Source organism: Gavialis gangeticus, unplaced genomic scaffold (assembly GCF_001723915.1).
Source record: "Gavialis gangeticus isolate Ggan-Ray unplaced genomic scaffold, GavGan_comp1, whole genome shotgun sequence".
Classification (NCBI taxonomy): domain Eukaryota; kingdom Metazoa; phylum Chordata; order Crocodylia; family Gavialidae; genus Gavialis; species Gavialis gangeticus.
In genome coordinates, this window is record NW_017729014.1 from 27961 (window position 1) to 32840 (window position 4880).

Below are 4880 nucleotides of genomic sequence, written 5' to 3' on the forward strand. Positions count from 1 at the left end.
GGAGCGGGAGAGGTGGCAGACTCGGAGCCACCGGCCAGCGCCCCGCGGGCTCGGCGCCTGCATGTACGCGACCGGATCCCAGCCCAGCCCGTCCGCCGCCGCCGCCTCGCCTCCAGGCCCGCCCAAGCTGCAAGTCCCCGGCAGGCCCGTCCGTGGGCAGCGCTGCACAGCCCGCCCTCCCGCAGCGCAGGCGCACCCTCCTCCCCGCGACAACTCATGCAGGGTCGTACTTGCCTGCCGCCGCCCGCCCAGCCCGGACCCCGCCGCGACCTGCTCTAGCCCTGCAGGGCGCCGGCCGCACGGCCCGCTCCCTCCCCCGGCGCCTTCTTCTGCGGGGCAGAGAGAGCTGCACTGTACCCGCGCCGCCCACGCAGGGGTCTCACTCGGGCGCGCAGGCCCCGGCCCAGCCGCACGGCTGCCAAGCGCAGACCTGCTGGTTCTCTGTCCGCTGCTCACAATCCGCCCACGCGTCTCCTCGCTGACGGCTCAGCAGGGTTCGCGGGGGGGGGGGGGGGGGGACCCCGGGCAGGCCCGCCCCAAACCTTCTAGCGCACTGCCCCTGGAGGCGGTGGGGGAGGCTCGCGGAGGCGAAACACCCAACTCTGACGTGCTTCCACAACGCCACTTCCGGGGACCGGGCGTGGAGAGAGACATCTGGGGCCACTAGGCCCCGCCCACGGCGCGCAGAGCCAATGGCGGTGCGGGAAGGTTCCGCCCACCCCTGCGTGGGGGGGCTGTGGCTAGTGCTGATCCGGCTCTCCAGCGCTGGGGAGGGGCGGAGGCTTGGTCTGGGCAGGGGACGCGCGCAGGCGGTTGGGTCTCTGAAAGTGGCACGTGGCCGTGCCGTCACGCCCTGCTCGCTGCATCGGGCGGGCCTGTAGCGAGGTGCCCTGCCCTGGTGGCGTCACTGCGGCGCGAGGGCCATGCTGGGGCCCACAGAATGTCACTCCGACATTTCGATCAGCGCTGACTTAACCAGAGCCCGGCTCTGACGTGCGTGCCCTTTTCTGCGCAGGAAAACGAAGCCCCAGGACGGGCAAGTTTCAAATAGAGTTAGGGACTGTTAACTTCTATCCTGATCAGGGACAGATCTAGGAGGTTTACACTGGTGCACTTGCAGCACACTCCTCCCCGCCCCCGCGCCCCCCCTCCCCGTTTTTTTTCTTGTTTTTTTTAGTTCCATTCGAAGTTTAAAACCAACTGTTCCAACAGTGGCAGCAGCGTTTCCAGTCAGGCTGTGCTAAGGCAGTCAGCTCACTCCATGGCCCAGGATAATATATTGATGCTATGGGATCCCCTCTAAACTCTTCATGCCACAGGTGTTAACTTCCCTCTCTTCTTTTTCAAGCTATCCTTTGTTAAGCAATCCTGCTGCGTTAGGAGCTTCAGCAGCAGCTATTTCACTGCCCTACAGATTCTTGTTAAGTCATTCCAAAGAAGTTGTACATGTTTTTGCTTCATACAGTCCTAGGCCCCAGTACTGTTTCCAGATTATTTCCAGTTTTCCACACTTTCCAGTTTATTTTAATAAAAGAAAAATGTGTTGCTTCTTATGTGAAGATGCACCTCACCATTTGCACTTCCTTTTTAAAAATCTTAGATCTGCCCATGCCTGATTCCCCCCTACTCCTGCAGCGGGACTTCAGAGTGTAGTTCTGTGGGACTTCCCAGTTTACCTTGTCCAGCTACAACACTCACAGCAAAGTCTTGCCCTGAGTAACTTAACTATTGCAGGTACAATAGTGACTTCCTTGCCTGAAGTCAGTTTTTGTGAGATGTCAGATACCAGGAAACTGCCTGAAGGATTAAACACTCTGTTCATATTAGTGGAAACTAATTCCCTAAACTGCCTTAAAAAAATCTCAGGAATGAACTTCACTATTATGCATTTATACCTGACTTGTCATTTAAAAACAAGCTAAAATTAAACAGGCTTGACTATAAATGTTTATTTGTTTATTTACATTCATAATACAATGTTGTGCTTAGGGGGAGCACTAATGGATATCTTTCACAGAGCAATAACATATTTTGCAATCAAAGGTTCAGCTGTTCTTTCTTAATATAATAGCATTATTTGAGGGACACACTAAATGACATCTGAAAATTAAAAAAATATAGTAATTCCCCTCCATTATATTTATATTAACTTGAGTGCTTGTTAGATATACAGCACATAAAGTGCCAAAAAACTGACCATGGAAAGCAAAAAAACTTGTTTCAACTAAAAAACATTTATCAGAACATCAACAGATGGATATTACCTTTTTTCATAAAACACTTCCACCTTATTTAAGTGCTGAGGAAGATAACTGTTTTGGTTAATGCACTGCATACTCAAGAAACTTTGAATCTTTGCCAAGATTTGAGACTTTGACATCTATAGAGTTTCTGATAGACCTTGGGCAAGTCTCATAGACTTGAAGTCAGGAAAGCACTTACATAGAGATTATATATGCTTTATTATGTATTTATTATGTATTATGAATTATGGCTTTGTTTTCTTTGTGCTTGCGTTCTCATATGTAACTTGGGGTAATGAGGAGGAAGGAAGCATAGCTTGTCTTATTCACATACACTGATTTCATTTGGAGTTAGTGCCTGCTTTGAAGAATTTAGCAGGCCAGATTGTTAAGACTCCTGTTGCTTTCTAGCTTTTCATATCACATTTTCCCACTTTGTGTCCCTGGCCTCAACTAGAGCTTCTAGACTCCTACTGCTTTAGAAATTGTAGTTTCTATGGAACAGATTTTAAAAAATTAGAATGCCTAATAATCCATTTTATTGTCACTTTCAAAAGTAATCAAACAGGTTAATTCAATAGGAGTTTGGTGTCTAAATAGCTCTGAGGTAATCCCTTGCTCCTTTTTACTTCATGCACACTAAAGATTTTTTTCCAACTTGTTGCCTGCTTCTTCCTGCTTTTTTCTTTACAACACAACCAAAAGCAATAATTCCCACTCTGTGTTTCCCAAATACCCTTCCATGATTTAATAACCTCTGATTTAAACTAAACAGAAGGAAGCTCCTAATTTATCTGACATGCAGGCATGAATGATGTGTGCCCCTGGTGGCTGGGGGGGCACAGTGGTGGTGGGAAGAGGGCAGCGACCATAAACAGGAGCTCCTTCAGGTGCCACTGGCACTGTCAGCAGTGGGGGGTTGGCAAGCAGCAACCACCTGCGGGCACCACCTACAGTGTTGGCGGCTCCTTTTTGTAAGGGGTGCACCGCCACGCTCGGGGTGCACGTACACCTGCATGCATCCCCTATGCATTAACCCTGCACATAGATGAACTATTAATGAAAGCTGCAAAGAAAGCAAATCTGCTCAATGTTTAATTTAATTAGTCTTCATGAAAAATAAAGGATAACTGAGAACATAGCAAAATTAAATACAGGGAAGAGGGTGGTAGGGATGAGACCACACACAATAAGTAAAAACCTGTTGTGGAACTGTTGACTAATTTGAATTAATTTAAGTCATTAGGGCCTGACAGAATACACCTCCAGTGCTTGAGAAACTAGGGGAAGAAATCTCTGAACCATTAGCAATAATATAAACTCACAGATGAATCCCAGAGGACTGGAAGACAACACAATACCAGTGTTTAATGTGAATTACAGACAAATCACCCTGACTTCAACCTTGGAAGTTAATAAATTATAAAATATTCAGTTCCTAAGTATCTGGAAGGTTAAGAAACCATTGCTAGTAACTGGCATGGATTTGTAGCAAACAAATCATACCAAAACAATTTGCTAGCTTTCTTTAAATGGGTAACTGGTCTGGCAGATAATACTCTTGGACTTTAGTCAGCCTGTTGACACAGGTTAACATGGCCCTGCCATAAACAGGCTGGAGAAAGGTGTGCTAGATAGAATAACCATTTAGTGGATACAACATTGGCCAAGAGTTCAGGGATGGGCAAAATGCAGCCCACCAGGCGATTCTATCCTGCCCATGGGGCCCCTAAAACATTTAGAAAATTAATACGTATCTGCCCTGGCTGCCTGTCACGCGGCCCTCCATGACTTGCCAAAACTCAGTAAGCAGCACTTGGCCCAAAATAATTGCCCACCCCTGCTATAAAGGGACAGATGTCAGACTGGAAGTAATTTTCAAGAATTGCTTCTAAGGGGCTTATTCTAGGTGTGCTTGCTTAATGACTTGGATACAGAAATACAGTATGTGATACAATCTGCAGGTGATACAAAACTGAGAAGGGTTGCAAGCACTTTGGAGGGTAGAAATAAAATTCACAAGGATCTTGATAAATTAGACAATGATGTTACAAATAACCAAAAAAAAGAGGGAAAAAAAAAATCAGTAAAAACAATGGCAAGTGCTGCACCTAAGCAAAGCCAAATGCATAAATGCAGAACTGGGGCAAAGGATTTGTGACTGAGTAGCCATCATCCCAATGCCACACAGCTTCTACTACCAGTGCTGATTCTGAGCAGCATCAATAGACCAAAAGACTGGCAGGCTACAGGTGTGAATGCACATCCTGGATTTGGCTATCACCAGGGCATAGCCTGGGCAGTGACCCTGCTCCACTGGTTGGTAGCGGCTGTAGGACGTCTTTGCTGTCCCCAGTTTTGTGGGTCGTAATGGGGGGGGGGGCAGTTGGCGTGGTGACTGCGAGACATATGAGCACGGAGAACCAGACTTCCCTTCCGGGCCAGCGGATAAGAGCCGGGTTCCGTTTAAAACAGCGGCTGGCAGGGACCGGCACAGCACCCCTCCCCCCCACGGAGGAGCAGGGGGCTCAAGCCTAAACCTGAAATCGAGGCGGAGAGTCCGGCCCGCGCCTGGCCTGGGGAGAACCGGGGAACTCCCTGCCCCCACCCCCCCGGGCGGGCTTGTGCGGGGCCGCG

At 48.9% G+C, this 4880-nt stretch overlaps 2 protein-coding genes across 2 annotated transcripts in view; one reads left to right on the top strand and one right to left on the bottom strand.

Moving 5' to 3' along the window:
• Nucleotides 1-529, bottom strand: part of PARK7 (Parkinsonism associated deglycase) — a 19117-nt gene extending 18588 nt beyond the window's left edge. Inside the window, exon 1 of the mRNA XM_019511584.1 lies at nt 384-529. The gene's annotated coding sequence lies outside the window, so the exon portion shown is untranslated. The remainder of the gene's footprint in view (nt 1-383) is intronic.
• TNFRSF9 (TNF receptor superfamily member 9) overlaps nt 1-4880 on the top strand; it is an 11494-nt gene that overhangs the window by 2707 nt on the left and 3907 nt on the right. The window lies entirely within an intron of this gene.